This window comes from Castor canadensis, chromosome 5, assembly GCF_047511655.1.
Source record: "Castor canadensis chromosome 5, mCasCan1.hap1v2, whole genome shotgun sequence".
NCBI classification, from domain to species: Eukaryota; Metazoa; Chordata; class Mammalia; order Rodentia; family Castoridae; genus Castor; species Castor canadensis.
The window spans coordinates 168,678,656-168,697,876 of NC_133390.1; the positions used below are offsets into that span (position 1 = coordinate 168,678,656).

At 43.5% G+C, this 19,221-nt stretch overlaps 1 long non-coding RNA gene across 1 annotated transcript; it reads right to left on the minus strand.

The window, feature by feature from the left end:
- Positions 1-214: 214 nt before the first annotated feature.
- On the minus strand, positions 215-19,215 carry LOC141423417 (uncharacterized). The gene is made up of 4 exons (XR_012448284.1): positions 19,079-19,215; positions 17,737-17,832; positions 16,425-16,483; positions 215-7,863 (listed from the first exon to the last, which is right to left on the minus strand). It is a non-coding gene; the product is annotated as an uncharacterized lncRNA (long non-coding RNA).
- Positions 19,216-19,221: the final 6 nt, after the last annotated feature.

The following is a 19,221-nucleotide window of genomic DNA, read 5'->3' on the forward strand; positions in this document are numbered from 1 at the left end:
AAGTACATAGTGATGTTAGAAGTACTGTTCCCAAATGGTGATCAGAGAAACACAGGAGTCGCTCAACAAGGCAAAAAGAAAAGTTTTACTTCTGCAGAAGGGTGCAGTCACAGACCATAGTCTGTTAGGCAGAACACACTGAGCTGGGAGTCAGCTCAGTTTTTATCTCTTTGCCTCTTACCCTGATGGACAGGTTTGGGTTCACAATCTTCCCAATTGGCTAGCTATTGTTTGGGGTAAGGGCAAGGTTTTTCCAATGCAGTGACATTTTACAATTTAACGAGAGTGTGATTACTCATGGTTTACAGCCCAGTGAGAGAGTGATTTCTCAAGGTCCCCTGCAGACAGGGGACAGGGGATGGCATTTTTACTTATGATTTCAAGAATATGAAGCTAAAAAAAAAAAAAAAAGAAGGTACAGAAAAGACAGGTCAAGCAGTTTGAGATTAGGGCATCTGGCGATAAACAGCTCTTTGACCGCAAGAACCTTGCAAGGTCAAGCAGCATTTCACCAAGCATGTAGGCAGCAATTTCGGGATGTTAGCTGGCAGATACAGTGATAGTTAGACGTTGACTCCTTGGACAGAGATGACCTGACTCTAGTTGATTCTCATAGATGGATTCTATTTCAGAATACTTTCAAGAAAGTACAAACCAATCTAGAGTGACCCAAAGCAGGTCACTGGGTGTTTAGGGGTAGATGGGATTGTGAAGGGGCTAGAGGAAACTTGCAGGTGATCAGAGTGGAACACAGAGATTCAGGGTTTCCAGCTGGGCCCATACTGCGCAAGATGGGATCTCCAGTTAGGAACTGTTGCGGCTGGGCAGCCCCATGGTGCATCTCAAGTTCTAGATGAGTTGTCTTATGTACCCCTACTTTGGCAGCATCTTCTCTTGATCCATCACCATTCTTTTCTCCTCTTCCTCCTCTTCTTCCTCCTCCTCCTTCTTCTTTCTTTGTCTTCTTTCTTTTGTTGGTACTGGGGGCTGAACTCAAGGTCTCGCTTGCTACGCAAGTGCTCTACCACTTAGCCATTCTGCCAGTCTTTTTTATGTTGGTTATTTTTGAGATAGGGTCTATTTTTGGCCTGGGCTGGCCTGGACTGAGATCTTCCTATTTGTGCTTCCCTGAATAGCTCAGATGACAGGCATGAGCCACCACACTTAGCCATTGGTTGAGATGGGGTCTCATGAACTTTTCCCCCAGGACTGGCCTTGAACCTAGACCCACCTGATCACCACCTCTCAAGTAGCTAGGATTATAAACTTGCATCACTGCACCCAGCCTCCTCCTTTCACTCAGTGTTTCTCAACTTTTAAAGTTATAGCTCCCTGCTTGGAGATTTTTAAGATAATTTTTTTCTCTTGTCTCCTTTCTGTAAAAATTTTAATACCACAAATATACTGTATATTTGTTTATATATTGTGGTCCTCTGGAGAACCACAAACTGATATAAGAGCTATGATTTAGGTGATGGAAGAACCAAGTTTTGCCCCTTGGGGTAACATTGACTCTGTTGAGAATGCACGTCCTCTTCCCCTCAGAGAAAAAGGAGGTAGGGATGGAGCAGTGTGTAATTAAAATGTAAACTTATGGGATTTGATTCTTTCACAGAAGTGTAGAGACACACATATGTCTGTGAAAAATGTTTCCCCAGGACTGTGAATCATTGTAGGCTAATGAAAAAGGGAGGCCACAATGAGAAGGGGGTGTGGTAGGCAGGGAAGCTGCAGGTCTTTTGTATGTGACCAGAGCCCTCTGCTGTTCATTAGAGGAACTTCCTCTAGGAAACTAAATTTAATGGCATATAGAGTGAGGTGCCGACAGCCAGGTTTGGGTCTGAGGCCCAACAAGGCTTCAGAACCCAGTCAGAACCCAGTCAGAGGTGAACCTGGTGTTCAGAATCAGTTCTTAGTCACATTCTTAGCAGATTCAGAGAGAGCTCTGAGACAGAAGCTCTTCCTCCTAGAAGATGGGGAAGTGAGGATGATTAGGGTCAACTGCTGTCTGTGCTGGCTTTCTGCAGGGGATTGTTTACAGAGATGGAGGAAGCCCAGGCAGGGGCAGCAGCAGAGAATCACAGGTGAGATGCCCAGGTAAGGTTAAGCCAGACAGGGGAGGTTAGTTGACCCAGAAAGCCTGGTAGGCAGAGCTCAGGAGAGTAGAATATGCAAGGAGCAGCTCCTTCTTCTTGGTGCAGTGTCAAGAGGGAGTTGGGAAAGAACCCCACCCTCAGAAGATCACCCTCAGTGCCTCTATAGGTGTCCAAAGCAGACAATGTCTGAGATGGACACCGTGTGTCACTCCCAGCCACAGCAGACAGGAAGTGCTGCAGCATTGTTCTTTCAGGCTCCCCTGCCCTTAGGTCCCACCAGACAGTGCCATGGGTGCAGTTAGATGTTCCCATACCCTGGGCTGCTAACGAACTCAAAGCCAAGGGCTCAGCATATATTGAGCAGGCAGCAAACATTATGACAAGTAGCAAACAAGCCAGCTCCCCTCCCCCAGCAAGCAGTCATGCCTCTCTCCCCTGCAGTCCCAGTGAGGTCTCCCTGCCTACACAGCTGCAGGCAGGGCTGCTGGTTATTTATTACCTTATGGTTTCATCCAGGGGCGGTTCAGATTTAAAGGGACAGTAAAAAATAAAAATAAAGCTGATTTATGACTTCATTCTGTGACTCATATTTGGTCAGGATACGGCAAGGACAGTCTTGTTGGTAAGTAATTGATGAGGTGACTCTGTGTCATGGATCATCAGTCTAGAGGTCTGCTATGGTTTGAATGAGCACCTCAAAAGGCATGAGTTGGAAATTCAGTCCTCAGTGCACCAGTGTTGGGGGGGTGGAGCCCCACGAGAGGTGTATAGGTCGTAAGGCTCCACCCTCACGAATGGGCTCAAGTCTGCTAGTGTGGCCATTCTTTCTCACTTCTCTTTCTCTTCTGACTTCTAGTCTCCCTTTCTCTGTCTCTCTCTCTGTCTCTCTCTCTCAGAAGGCCCTCACCAGATACTAGCCCCTTTATCTTGGACTTTTTAGCCTTCACAAAAATGAGATAAATTTCTGTCCATCAGTACATTCAGTCTCAGGTTTAACAGCACAAAATGGACTAAGACAAGGGCTAATACGCACTGAGTAAGTGCCCAGCCTACCCAGGCAGCATTCATAGGGACCCCCACATAACATCTGTGCTTAGGAGAGTGACCACTGCACCTGCAGCCTTAGGAGCAGAAGCCAGACAGAGAAGGACCAAAGTCAGATGGAGAAGCAATAGCCTCTCCCACCACAGCCTCTGTAGTGCATCTCTGCCACCCACTCCAGATTAGCTTTAATGTGAAGGAGAAGGTGGACCAGGAGACAGTCATCCTGAATGTGACTGTGTTCTCAGCCTGAGAACTGAATGCGTCAGAGAATTCGCCTTTGCTTATCCAAATGTGCTAGTATCACGCAGAATGGGGGCTTAGAGTCAGAAATTAAGTTGCTCTGGAAAAGAGAATCATGGGGGTTGCACATGTGGTTTTTAAGCCCTGTCCTCACTATAGATCTAAGGCCAGTACCATGCTGTAGGCAGTGTCAGTTCTTCCCTCTCCTCTTCACTCCCCTCCCGGGGAGGAACTGCTACCCCAGGTAATGTGTTGTTTCTGTACCTCCTTTAAAAAACTGAATTGAGATAATAGATTTATATGTGTTTGGCATCTGTGAGAAATGATACAGAGATGTCCTGTGCTGCCTTTATCCTATATCCGCCAATGGTAGCATTTTGCAAATACACACAAATCCCAATCAGGATATTGACAAAGATACAGGCATGGCAGGGACAACCCATCTAATGTGAAATTGTGCTTGAGGCCCAGGTGCTGACTTCTCATGAATGCAGTGACTCTTGGGTGTTAGGAATAGAGGACTCCAGGAATAGATACCCACCAGGGGACACTTGTGGAGATGAGACCTCTCATGGAGCTAAAGGCAGAGGTGAAAGTCCTAGTCAGGGAGGAGGGCCAGAAGCAATTTTCTTTTTGTGGTACTGGGGGTTGAACTCAGTTGATAGCAGGTACTTTAACACCTGATCCACTCTGCTAGCCCTTCGATGTGCTGGGTATTTTTGAGATAGGTTCTTATGAACTATTTGTCTGAGCCGTTTTTGAACTGTGATCCTCCTGATCTCTGCTTTCTGAGTGGCTACGATTATAGGCATAAGCTACCGGTGCCTGGCTCAGAAGCAATTCTTTATCTTCCTGTTTAGTGTGGAAAATGTCATGGTGCCCTTATGCAGATTATCAGAACTGCATGACAATGGGAGGTTTAGGGCAACATTCAGAGACGTGAGCTGCTAAGAGCAGACAGGGAGGCATCATCAGGCCTTCCTGATGTGGAGGAAACTCAGGCCCAATCTTCTCCAGACCCATGCATTCTTTGTTCTTACTCACTCTCCACCATCTGAGCTGGTCCCACACCCACTCCACTCCACAGTCATCATCTTTGGCCTCTGCAGAGGCAACACACAAAGTTCACAATGAGGAGAAAACATCCCAGTATTTCTAATTCTGCCTCCTTACTTTAAAGATTAACAGATTGTGCTGGACTAGGTCACATAGTTGGTTAGAAGCCACATCAAGATGGAATACCAAGTTGCTCCACTCTCAGTGCCCTCATCATCATTCCAAGAAAAATACCAAGACAAGGTGTCTTACAGGGTTTCTTACTAAAAATGACAACCAAGGGAACATCACTAAAACAGACAGACATCCCTGGGGGCCCCTGCCTGGCTGTGCACTTTCCAGGGTTTTCTGTGGATCCTTTGGTTGTGAAGGGTTAAAGATGTCAGTTGAAGACAGAAAATCAGCAAAACATGAACATATTTTCCCATCAGTGGTACTTCCCTGAAAGGTCATTTTAGTTGAGAAGATGAAGAAGCTAGTGGTTAGGAACACAGCATTTGGAACCAGACTTCCAAGACCCAAATCCTGGCTCCACGTCTCCCTTTTGTATGACATTGAACAACTGACCTCCACATTTTGTTTTCTCTATCTGCAAAATGGGGATCACAGTACCTACATCCCAGGTTGTTATGAGGATTAAATGCCAATTTACTCATGTCATTTAAACTTGCACATTACTTAGGACAGTGCCTGGCACATGGTAATCTCCATAGACATTCTGTCATTTGGATGTGCCATTAACTCATTTCGTCAATCTCATATTATTGTATATTTGTGGTGGCCTTCAGGGCTTTTTTTTTTGTTGTTGCTATCCAAATGTGGATAATGTCTCAATAAATCCATTGGAAATAAATGCCTGCTAAATTCTGCTAATAATCTATACGAGTTGTAATGGACAGGTAGGTGCCATTCCCTTCTTTACTCCTCTGGTGGCAAAGTAGGGTAGGAAATGTAGATTCTAGTTGGATGGTCATACTCCATGCTAACATTCAGCAGGGAGTTCTACTAGTAGAGAAAGAAGAGGACAATCAGTACACAGTTACTATGTGCCAAGTGCACAGACAATTTTGTTTATTTGTTGTTTTGAGACAGGAACTCACTATGTAGCCCAGGCTGGCCTCAAACCTGCCATCCTCCAGTCTCCACCTCCTGAGTTCTGGGATTTAGTCATGTGCCACTACACACAGGCACACATAGGACTTTTAATATCCATTTTCACCGCAGACTACAATTTCTTGGGAGTGGGGTTGAATAATGGAATCACAGGACTACTCACCCTTATGTAGTCACAATTTAGTGGATAGATTTTTTTAAAGGTGCATTTTTGTCATCTTTTAACTTTCAGACTCCCCTTGACAACTGGGTTTAGATACATTTTACAAACTACCTCTGCCTCTGATGTGGGAATTCAACTTGCTAGTATTATTTATGATAATTTTATTACTTATTATTCTTTTCATTTTTACTTTAGATTACTGTATATTGTCTTGTTTCTTTTCCACATGCTTTACTTTTTCTATCTTGGTAAGTGTTTATTACTTAAAAAAACTTAAGAGAAATTTTGCTAGGAATCAAAGGGGAAAAATACAATCAAGAAAATGAAGGCTGTGTGCTGGTAGTTCACGCCTGTAATCCCAGCTACTCAGGAGGCAGAGATCAGGAGGATCACAGTTCAAAGCCAGACCAGGCAAATAGTTTGCAAAACCCTATCTCAAAAATATCCAACCAAAAAAAGGGTTGGTGGAGTGACTCAAGTGGTAGAGCACCTGCTTAGCAAGCATGAGGCCCTGAGTTCAAATCCCAGTGCCACAAAAAATATGAAGAAAGCTAGGTCAAAATGACTCTGTTTACTGCTGCTCTATCAATGATTTAAATTATTCACCCTTTTAGAAAAGTCTCACATTTCATTTTTCTACTAAGAACAGAATATTTTCTGTTATCTTTTCTCTAATAATTTTAGTATCACATCTGAACTATAACTTACCAAACATTTCTATAGTCACTTTTTACCCATATTCCTGAAAATTACATATTTTCCCTCAGCAACTTTGAATTCTTGGTGAATGCATTCCATGTTCAAAATACTCGTATGGTTTCACTTCTACATTAATTCTCCAGTTCCTATTAGTTTTAACCTATTGATTAAGACTTCCTTACACGTTAGGATTTCTGCCCTCCGATTTTGCTGATGTTCCATGAGTTTGTCTTGTTGATGCGGTTTCTACATGTGGCAGGTGTTGGCAGAAGATTTATTCTTGTGTGTTTTTCTTTGATGTTTGGTGAGGGCTGACCTCTGGCTGAAGGTTTTTCTGCATCCATTACATTATTGGGTTTTTCACCTGTGTGAATTCGCTGACGTTTTGTGAGGGCTGACTTTTCGTAGAAGGTTTTCTCACACTCAGGACATTTGTAAGGTTTTTCTCCTGTGTGAGTTCTCTGATGCACAACAAGGTTGGATTTCACACAGAAAGATCTCCACCTTTCATTACATTTATAAGGTTTCTGTCCTGTGTGGGTCCTTTGATGTTGAGTAAGATTTGATTTCACGCAGGTTTCCCCACATGCATTGCATTTTTGGCTTCTCTCCAGTGTGAGTTCTCTGATGTTCAGTGAGGTTGGATTTCTCCCTGTGTTTTCTATGGTCAGACTTCTCTCCTGCATGAGTTCTCTCCTTCTGAGTATGGCGTGGCCTCCTTAAGGCTTTCTCACTTTCATTAAACGCATCAGGTTTTTCTCCTGGGTACGTTCTCTGATGTTGTATAAGGTTTGACTTTTATTAAAGGATTTCCCAAATTTAGTACATTCATTATGTCTCTCCCCCATGTGAGTTCTTTGGTGTGCACATTTTGACTTTATGCATGGGGATTTCACACTTTTACTGGACTTGTGTGGCTTTCTTTCCCTAAGGGTTCTTGGACAAGAACTGAGGTTTAACTTTTGGATGAAGGTTTGTCTATATTTGTTATGTTCTGACAATTTCTCTACTGTGGGAACTCTCTCACATATAACAAAGGCTATCTTTTTTGTGCAGAGCTGTCCTGAAATTATCATATTCAAGCAGGTATTCCAAAGATGAATTCTTCTGATGTTGAGTAAGGTGTTTCTTAGGACTGTGGGATTTCTTCTTTTGATCCTTTTCACAGGGTTTGCTTTCTGTACAAGTTTTCTCATGCTTAGTATCAAGGGACCCACATCCATTGAAATCATTAGACATTTTTTATATGGTTCCTATTGCTAATAACTAATTATGAAATGCTTTCCAAGCTTGTTCCAAATGAGTCACATTTATGGGTTATTTTTCTTGAGGGTACTGGATTTGTGGCCATATTAACTATTTCTCTTGTGGTCTTATTTCTTTTCCTCATCAATATTTTATTGCTGATGAATAAAGCTTGTCTCAAATATTTCTCTTCATTTTCTTGGATTTCTAGAAATATTAAAAGTTAACCATATGTTATAAATCTTAACATAGTTCTTAGGACAGGGGTTGTACACAAGTGCTCTAAGCTGAATTGATTCTGAGGTTTCAGGAACATTCTCCTGGGAAGATAGCAGTCTAAATCAGACATTTCTTTAGTCAGTTGGTTGGGTAATATGAAAACAAAGACAAAGACACATACTGTAGTAGAAAAAGGAAGAGAAAGATGAAAATAAATATTAGTAGCTTTGGTACAGAACTTGAAATAAAACACAAAGAATGGTGAACTGGGAACAAAGAATGTCAGGAAAATGAATGATCCAAGGATGGAGGACATTAAAAATGAGGCAAAGATAGAGCACACTGAGCAGCAAGACAAAGAGGACCAAAGAGTTTCCAATGCAAATATTTGAGCATGGATTGGGCTAGACACTAGACCCTTAGTCTCTCCCTCAGTCCTTAATCACCACAGTGGGATCCTTACTCCACTCTACATATTTCTGATCTTTCTCTTTTTGTTACCATTTCGTACCCTGCCCCCAAATTAAAGTTATGAAATCACCCATTTCCTCAAGTCTAAAGGTCAGTCCCATAGTTTAGGACCCATCTCTCCATATAGCTTTAATACGGGAAAACCATGTCTAATGAGAATATTAAAATATCTGAGAGGACAAGTCACACTTGTAACAGGATCCAATTCACCTCCATATTCTGACTATTGTTGCTATCATTTGATTCTCGTAGAGCTAATCAATAGCAATCTGTATTGATGACAATCTTACTTTTCCCTCTTTTGATCTGCTGGTTTACATTACCAACTGTTTGTGCCCTGTCACAATATTGAATTTTTAAAAACTAGGCTTTATTTTTCTGAGTTTTAGGTTCATGGTAAAATGGAATGGAAGGTGTGGAGAATTCTTATCTCCTCTGCCCCACTTATAGACAACCTCCCCCCTACCAATATTTTTCAGAAGAGTGACATATATTTTGATAATTAAATTTATATTTGTACATCATTATCACCCAAGTCTATAGTTTACCTTAGAGTTTGTGCCAAGTGTTGAACACTCTATGGTTTAGACAAATATGTAGTGACAAATATCCACCATTATAGTGACACATTGAATGGCTTCACTGTCCACTGTGTGCTCTGTCTGTTCATTTACTCTGCCCCTGGACCACCAATGCCTGGTAACTGCTGATCTTCTCACTGACTCAATAGCTTTTCCTTTTCCAGAATGTCATAGAGTTGGAACTATGTAGTGTGTAGCATTTTAGACCTGCTACTTTCACTTAGGAATATAGTTTTTGAGGTTCTTGCTTGTCTTTTATGGTTCCATAACTTGCTTCTTTTTACTGCAGAATATTTGCATTGTCTGGATGCACCATGTTTATTTATCCACTCGCATCTTGTTTGCTTTTCAATTTTGGCAATTTTGAACCTAGCAGCTACATACATCATGTGTAAGTTTTTATATAAATACAACTTTGTAACTCTTCATTTTTAATGCTAATTTTCTACCATGTTTTCTTTCTCTCTCTCACTTCTCTTCCCTGTGAAAACTCAAACATCTGGCTACTTGATGTGGTCCAAGGACCTTTACTAACTTTTGTCTATGCTGTAAACAATTTTGGCTATGGGTGATTATTGTTATCCTTTTTACCCTCATTTTATTCAATAACATCAACTGCATGCGTAAACACTTACAACTTTTCTGTAGTAGATAAAACCAACAGAACTCAATAGCTAACATAGAAAATGTGACATTAGATTTTTGTGTCTAGGTTTTATACTAGATTCTTAATCTAAATTCACCATACATTTTCAAGAGATCACCTCACAAGTCTACAATATTTTAAGTTCCTGTAAGATGAGTCTATTTAATTTCATAAATTGTTTATTTCCAACCACAACCCTACCCTTCATGGTTTTCACTTATTTAATCCCTAGCTCTACTCAGAACATGCATATCTGTTGGGACAATGTGACTATTCCATTGTTTAAAATACACATCTTTATCACTTTACAATCTATTGTAGTAAAATTTATTATTTTTATTATTACTATTATCACGGCCATCTGACTTTAACTCTTCACAGTGCTGATGTCTACCTGCTCTGTCATGGATTATTTGCCAATTGCACTTTTTGATAGCAGCAGAGATCTTGCTTCTGCATCTCCCACCTTAGAAAAGGTAGGACTGGTACACAGTAAGTACTTAATATTTATAGAGTAGAGGAATGCATGAATAAACAAATGGGAGTTTGATACTGGAGGAAAGATGAACAATTGGCACTGCTGAACAGAGAGAAAACAGAAAAAACATCTAGGATGAGGAGGGCAGCAACCGGATTCTCTGAAAACCAAGCAACTCTTTCCGACAAAGTCAAACAGAAACAAAGAACGCTCATATGTGAGAGCAACACTTGGCAGTTTGATATCTGAGGCATGGGATCACTTCCAAAGTTGAGCCTTTGAAAGAGATTTCTAAAACACATTTCAAAGAAACCGGGCCCTGAAGTGACCACCAGGGACCTGATCTCTTCCTGCTTCTTTCTATCTGATCTTCAGTCACCTGAGTGGCTGTGACTCGGCAGCTCCCTCTGTGTTACCCAAGGTTTTCCTCCTTGTTCCAATTTGCTTATCAGCTCTGGTTTGGTAGCACAGTGCCCTGTGATGGAAATGACAGGTGAGCTGGCAAAGTTGTTTAGGGCTAAGGCCTTTGAAGGACAAAAGGGAGAAGTCCCAAATGATGGTGTCTAACTGTGTTCATCAAAGCCAGTGGCTAAGTCCCCAACCTGAGGTGAGGAGGAGGACATCTGGTTACCCTGTCACTGCTTGGGCCACTGACTAAGTTCCCTGCCTGGGGTGGAGGACATCTGGTGAAAGACCCTTTCATCAGGGAAGTGAGAATATAATATTCTTTCAAGTGCCCTAAAAGAGTCTTAGGACAAGGAATTCCTATTACTCCCTGCAAGGACTTGGCTCCTGAGACAGGAAATGGATGCTGCTGGGAGCTGCATGGGGGCTGGGCTTATCCAGTGCTTCCAGGTGCCCATAGGTCTCCAGCCTCACATCCCTCTACAGGTGCCTCTGGGCAGGGGACAGCAGCTGCCACTCCTTCTGTGTGAAGTCAACACACACATCTTCGAACAACACTGGTCCCTGTAATAGTCCAGTTCTTCTCAACCAGTGCCATGAAATACCTACAGCACAGACTCCTACTGTGCCGAGAGTTCCCCAGAAAATGGTACAAGGGGTGTCTAATTCTGCATTCCTTTATGTTACACTTTGGGGAAGAAACAGAAATCATCATAGCTAGGCCTCTATACCTATAAATTCACTAATCAACCCATAAAATAGTTTCCTCTGCACGCCTGGATCTGTTCTGGCTTTGGAGAACACTAAGGGAAATAAAACATAGGACCTGGTTTTAAGGATCTTATGGACCGATGAGAAGACTTTCTTTAAATACATATACATGTAACAATGAATTGTGGGAGACACAAAAAATGTGTGGTCAAGCCAGAGGCTACAAAGTGGGAGAAAAGTGAATTTGCCTTTCTTCAGTTCATAATCAACAAGACCTGATTGCATGTAAAAAGTGAATTGTGTGTGCTCATGGGGCAATAGCATAAGCGAAGGCATAGACAACATTAAAACCATACCTTAAATTAAAGGAATTGCAAATCATATGATATGGGAGAAGAAGAGGGTTGTGGGGTTGGGTGAGATAAAGAACAGTGGAGGTAGGTCAGGTGTGATGGTGCATGCCTGTAATCCCAGCTACTAAGGAGACAGAGATGGGGAAAACTGCAGTTGAGGGTAGCCCTGGAAAAATGTTAGCAAGACCCGATCTCAATAAAATCAGCTGACTATGCTGTTGCATATCTGTAATCCCAGCTACACAAGAGGCATGGGAGGAAGATCAAGGTCTCAGGCTGTCCCCAGTTAAGTCAAGATTCTATTTAAAACCAACCAAGCAACCAAATGAACAAAAAACCTGAGGCACAAAGGGCTGGAGGCTCAAGTGGCAGAAGCTTGTTTAGCAAGTGTAAAACTCTGAGTTCAAACCCCATTACTGAAAAGAAAAAACAAAAACAGCAGAGTTATTCAGTGGTCAGAGAAAATTTTTCTTGCATCCTTCAGTGTATTTATATATCACAGATGCATACAACTAGCAAGCTGTTCTCCAAAAGTAATAAAAAACAAATGTAGTAGATACTCTAAGACTTTCTTTCCATGCATGCCTTGCTCATCCTGCGCGCTCCTCCGGGAAGCACACTCCTAACCTTGTTGGGAGTCACTTCTGTCTATAATGGGGACACATGAGCAACACAACGGATTTATATTTTAAAAGTGACATTCCAGAAGCAGATTGGATAGTGTTTTAAAGCAGTGGTTCTCACCCAGAGGTGGCTTTGCCTCCCTGGGGGCTTGTGGCAATGGCTGGGGGCATTTTGGGTGGCCAACACTAAGGGAGAGGCAGGGTTACTTCTAGCGTCAAGCATGTAAACATCTTACAACACATAGGTCATCCCCACAGCAAACAATTATCCAGTCCAAAATGTCAGTGATCAAGCTTAGGAGACTTATAAGGAGAAGTTAGAGAGGACGATAGCAAACTGGTGTGAGAGATGACTGTCCCCCTAAATGTAGTAGCAGTGACAGTGAAGGTGGAGCCGATTCTACCCGGACTTACGCAGCAATTGATGACGCAGTGAGGGAACATGGAGCATCAACTTCAGGTTATCCACAAGAGCAGTGGGCTTGATGCTGGGGCCACACACTGTGCTCAAATGGACAAAAAAGGTAACAGAATGCATCAGGCAGAAAGAGAGAGAAAAAGCCAGCCAGTGGACATGTTATATTTCACGTATGTGAATTATACAGGTGGAGATGCCCTGGTAACAGTGGATATAAGGAGAGAGGTCTAGGATAAAGACACACTGGAATCACATGCAAGTCAGTGGTAGCTGAGACCATTAAAACGGGAACTTGCTCACAAGGAGCGTGGATATCGAGGGTACAGCCTGAGGCCAGCAGAGGAGGAAGAGTGGGTCCTGTCTCCCAGGAAGAAGCCAGGACCAGGAGCGGGCAGATGCACATACAGCTTCTGTCCAGCACAGTCCTGGCCCACAGTGGTGCACCATAAGCAGCTAAGGAATGAGTGACAAGTTCAAGAGTAAGTGACACTCCTGGATTGATCTCACACACATTTATCTCTTCTGCCTCCAAAACAACGGCAGAGAGAAACATAGAAATACTATGCTCATCAGCGCAGAGGAGTACAGGAGGGGCCGTCAGAAAGTGAGCAAGGTTTCTACTAGTTTCTGGAAGGCACAGGGTAGAAAGCAGGCGCTGGAGGCTCTGTGCTCACCTCCAGCACAAGCATAGAATGTGCAGAAGCCTCGGGTCTCTCTTAAGGCCTCCCTGCTCAGACGCAGTGGGGGCTTGGAGTTGGACAGGAGCATGGCAAGCAGGAAGGTGGCTAGAATCCTTAACGGTCACTTACCCTAGAGGAAGCTGTTCCCTGTAAAGAGCAGGGGGCTGCCCTGGGAGTCCGTGAGAACTTGCAACCAAAGAGAGGAGCTGAGTATTGTGCACAGGCCCTGCTATTAGGCAGTTTTTCTTTGCTCCGGGGTATAGATTAAAGTGCCCTAGGTCAGGGAAAGTCCTGCTCTATTTGCCTCCCTGCCCCTATCTGTACAGTCTAAAGGGAATCTATACACAGACTTTCCTGACAATTCTGATGAAATGCTCCAAGTCAGCCCTTCGTTCAAGGGGCAAGCTTGCCACAGACAGCTCCATGCTGCTGCATAAACACACATCAGCCACCTGCATGGACCCAGGGCCAAACATGAGGGAAAACAACAGCTGGAAAAGCAGCATCAAGAGGAGACACCTGCGCACCCATGTTTACGGCAGCACTGTCACAACAGCCAAGTTGTGGAGTCAGCCTCAGTGCCCTTCTACAGATGAATGGATAAAGAAAATGTGGTGTGTATACACAATGGAGTATTAGTCAGCCATAAAGAAGAATGAAATTATGTCATCTGCAGGAAATGGATGGAACTGGAGATCGTCATGTGAAGCGAAATAAGCCAGATGCAGAAAGACAAATATGTTCTCTCTCATATGTAGAATATGGTTTTTAAAAGGTCACAAAGGAGAAGAGGAACTATTTGGGAGGAGGACGGGAGCCAGGTGGAGTGGGGTGGGGATAAGAAAAGGTGATAGAGAGTGAGTATGATCAAAGTACATTATATGCATGTTTGAAGATGTCATAATGAAACCCATTAAATGTACAAAAAAACAAAAGACACTTGAAGGGTGCTGAACAAATTTAATGTAGAGGAAAAGAAGGCCTACAAGGTAAGTACTGAGATGAATAGAGGACTAACCTTGAAAACAAATTTAATTAAGCCATTGACGAGAACAATGTTTAAACGTTCAAATCGGTGTTCTCAAGTGTCTTATTTCCATAAAATGAGAAAAATTTGCCATAAGAAAAGATATTAAATATTTTGTTACTGACTTGGGAAAAAACCAAAACCAAAATCCTGCAGAGAAGGCTTGGGAACAATATGCCATGGGTTAAAAAAATGAGTAAATTTCTAATGCACAGACTGAAGACACAGAAAAGTGGAAATGAGGAGTAAAGTGAAGCGAAGGAGCACAGCAGACTGAGGACAGGCTCCAGTGTAGCAAGGGTAGCAAGGACAAAGAGGAGAGCGGAAGGAAGCACACACAGAAATAACTGAAAACACCTGTGAGCTGTGCGACCTCATCTTGCTAGGATGCAGTCAATAACCAAGCAGGCAGAGTGAAAAAAGAACCAATGAGCAGATGCTGCATGATGAACTATCTCAAATCCAAGGATGATGGAGAAGAAGGACGAAGAGGGGAAAGAGAAAGTTCCCCACAAAAGAATGACAACCAAATTGCCCCAGCACTTCTGGCTCTCTGAATGCTGGAGACGGTGGTGGTGGTCTCTTCTCACAATAGTTTGAGGCAAAAGGACTTTAAGCTAGAACTTTTTCATCAGTCTCTCAGTGGAGGAACTGGGCAGAACAGGATACTTTTGACATCCAGGTCCAGAGGGCAAACCAAACCCAGTCATTGTGTGCAGTGCTCCACAGTCCTTTATCCAAACTTAGAAGTCGAGCAAGAAAACACTATAGGTACAGTCGTGGACAGACAGACAAAGTCCTCGAGAACTGTTATTTATAAGGGGTGTGAGCAAGTGCTTACAGTTTCACACAAAGCCACATGTTGTGGGAAAGAGATCTGATACCGGACAGATGGCAAAAGGGGCATACCACTTTGCCAGTGGCCATCTGGAATGAGGTCATAAAATCAGCCCTGGAGAACAAAGAATGCCTGCTCCTCTGGATGGGTGGGACGGCCAGCCCTAATGGTCAGCAGAGGGCACCTCACGCCCCCTACCCCTATCTACCTAAGTAGGGTTGCCAGAGTCAGGAAGGAAACTGCAGAGCACCCAGTTACATCTGAACTTCAGATCAACAACAAATCAGTTTTGAGTATAGTATGCCTCATATTTGTGTTTTATATACCCTGGGTACCTTTCCTAAGAGACCTCCCATTCCAGGTTCTCGTGCAAACTGAAACATTAAAAGATGATAATTTACTCTCAAAAATGAGTGAAAAACTTGCAGTGCACTTGGATTGCTGAGGTCTCCAAACAGCTAATGATGTACCTTTGAACTATGTCAGCCACAAGTGTTTGAGAATTACTTAAATCTTTGTAGCCCTCAGTAAAAAAGGTGCAATAAAAATACCTACCTGAGAACATTGTCAGAATTATATGAGCTAATCCAGGTCGGGGATTAACAGAGGCTGGAACAGGGTGGGCAGTTCTAAATTATAGGTAATATGATGAGTGACAAACTATTATCATTTTGCTCCCATATGTCCAAACTAGGAATGGCAAAAAAATCAGAAAATTATGATGGTTCAAATAGCTAGGACAAGTGGCACAACTGCCAACAAAGGATTAGAAAATAACATTTATTACTCTAAATAAAAAGCTGGTGGAGACACTCAAGTAGTAAGAGCATCTGCCTAGTAAACATGAGGCCCTGAGTTCAAACCCCAGTGCTGCCAAAAAAAAAAAAAAAAAAGAGAGACTGTTCTTTTTAATGGGGCAATGGAACTAATGCACAATATAAGTCAAATCAGAATTGTCACTATGAGTCCCCCTGTATAATGACTACATCCTAGATAAAGAGAAAAAATGTAGCATGTAGACAATTTCCATAAAACCTGACTTGCAGAAGGGCTGTATTTAGCTGGTATCGTAGGTAAAGGAGAATTTAAAGGAGAATTCCTGATGTGGAAAGAAAAATGTGTTGGGGTGATCAATCATGGATAAAAATAAAATGTAGACCTCTGAAATGACTAGAAGAAGAAAAAAGAAAGTAAAATAATAATGTAGTGAAAAAGAATCAACAAACGAAGACAAACAATTGACAGGGAAGCGTGGTTACCAAAAATTCAAAGTAACTCTTACATTTTGCGGAAAACATGGAGTAAGTGAACAATTTACCTGGGACGCGTTCATTTTCTTCTGCTCCTGGAAAAGTTTAGAGAACGGTGAAGGTGGACCTGGAGGAGGAAGGAAGACAGAAATTGTGAGCAACAGTCTACCTTCAAGGTCCTCACGGGGCCTGCTGGAGATCCACACTTACCTGCTGACAAATGGCCAGGTGCAGGTGGCGGGACAATGTCACCTGGAGCCTTCAGCATCTGGGATTTACTTTAACAAACATACACAGGAAGGAAGAAGGGGGAAATGTATGTACGTGTACACAGAGCTGGGGGCTATGAATGAAGTAAAATTGGCTCTGTGCTGAAGCTGTCATATACCTTGGAGCTACTGCAGTGTTTTCTTTCCTTTGTATGCTTTGATTTTTCCCATAATAAAAGGTGCAAAAATGACACAACTACAAAAACCTTATAAAGAGCTGTTCCTCTTCTTTTCTACAGGTATTTTTAACTCCCGAGGGTAAAGAATTTACAGGAACTAGGTGTGCTCTAAGGGAGGTTTTTTTTTTAAAGCCTATCCTCCTTTGGCTTCAGTGTCTCCAAAGGATGTTTTATTAAGAGACTTAACTGAGACAAGGTGGACAATGGCCTTGGAGTCAGGGGGCCCCCGTGCTCCTTATGGCTTAGTCACTAATGAGTGATGAAACCCAGACTATAACCATCTAGTTTGAATAGCATCAGAGAACAACAGTACTCATGCAGCACTGGGTGTGTGGCAGGCATTGGTCTAGGCACTTTACATGTATTTCCTCACTTAGACCTTAAAATCAAGCAAGATGCAAGCACAATTGTTATTCTCATTTCACAGATGACGCAATGGACAGGGAAGAACGGTTTTGGACCCAGGCCATCAGGCTTCAGAAACCATGCAGTTAATCACGGTGCTAATTACCCTCTCAGGCACACTTTTCACTTTTCAAATGAGGCAGAATTATATAACCCCTGAGAATGGGGGTGGGTAGCTTGTCCTTAAGTCCTGCTGTGGGTATGGGTGTGGTTTGAGAGCTGGAGAATTCAGGGTATGAGAGGAGTATGAGAGGAATGGAGGCAGTGTCTCCCCAACCTTCCTCCTGACCATGTCCTCACCATCCTCCATGGAACTTCCTTTTCTCATGCAGCTGTCTCTTGTCCACCACCCTCAGCCCAGCATACCTCTTTTCTTTGGAAGTGGCTCACACCTTTGCTGCTGATGACAGTTCTTAGCTGCCTCTGGTTCCCTGTCGGTGTAACCCAAGGCAGAAGACCAGGAAGTCCCTCAGAGCAAGACTCTGCCTGTTTCCCAGTATGGGTCCTGAAGCTGTGATGCACTGTACCTGGGAGGGGGTGTGAGTCTCCCAGGTGGGATTTCTGCTTCTGGTTTCCTCTTCTTTCTCTCTCACAAAAGCTGTGTGTACCAGGGAACTTTGAACCTGATTGAAGGGATTAAATTCAAATTCAAATTCAAATCTGGAATCTTTGGCTGGGTCCCACTCTCCTGGAATTCACCATACTCTATGGTGGTTCTCACAGTGGGCAGGCCCCATACCAGTGTTATCAGCACATCACTGGAAACCAGATAGGCAAATTTGGGGTCTCTCTCCAGATTTCGAGTTCCCTGAATCAGGAACTCATCTGTTGGGTCGAACAAGCCATCTAGTTGATTCTGATTCGGGCTAGTTTGAGAGCCTCCAGACTTCTAGCTTGGGAGCTTGTAAACTGCTGAGGACACAGGTGACCTGAGACAGATGGGCCCAGAGGCCTAAGTTATGTAGTAACCCCAGGGAAGAAATCACCAGTCCTCACACACTCCAGGTACTCACTTCCTGTGGCCCTAAGCTAAGTGCTCATAGCTGCTGTATAAAACCCAGTGTGAGGTTTGGATATAAGCCGGTTTGAGGTTTGCATCCCAGCTCCTTCACTTGCTAGCTGTGCACCCCACGCCCAGAGTGTTTTTCTTTCTATTAAAATGGGTTGGTAACAGCAACTTTCAGGGGTCTTTGAAAATTAAATGATTCACAGAACTCAAAGAACATACAGTGAGGAAGGCAGGCTACCTTTCCTATGCCGAGTCAGTGCCAAGCCCTCCAAAGGGGGCTTTGCAGGTGCTCTCTCATGCAGTGCTCAGAGCAATCCTGAAGCAGGTTTGAGGAAGACCTTCCAGATGGGGAAACTGAGTCTTAGAGGTTTCCCATTTTGCCCATGCGGACTCTGTGGACACAGCTAGAATTTGAGCTCAAGCTCTGAAACTAGCCTTCTATGCTACACTGCCCCTTCACCTACAGGCATGTAATACATGTCTTCAGAAATCATCCTCGAATTGGAGGTGTGGCTCAAGCGCGAAGCCCTGAGCTTAAACTCCAGTCCCCACTCGCCCATCCATACACAAAAATCTCTTATTCTGCGGACGTGCAAATCCGCGGAGCTCCTGCAAACAACATTCACACCTGACGCCTTTTCCCAGCGCTCTTCACCCCGACCCTCTTGGAGAAACCTGCAGGCCGGGAGCAAATCTCCCGGCTCACCAGCCCGGCAAACACAGAGTGGACTCCAGAACAAGTGTTAGAGGATCTCACACCCCCCCACACACCGTGCGACTCGCCCAAGTTTTTGCTCCACAGCTGGAGACACAAACCCACCCCAAGCCTGGCAAAGCAACTCTCCAAACCGGGTTCTGACCTTCGTGCCCCCTTCCCGCAGAGCCGGGTCACCGAGCCCGGTGCAGACCCCAAGCCTCAGCGCCTTGGGCCCCGCGCAGCTGGAGGCGAGAGCAGCGAGGAACAACGAGGAGGAACTGCACATGCGCAGAAAGAGCTGCGCGC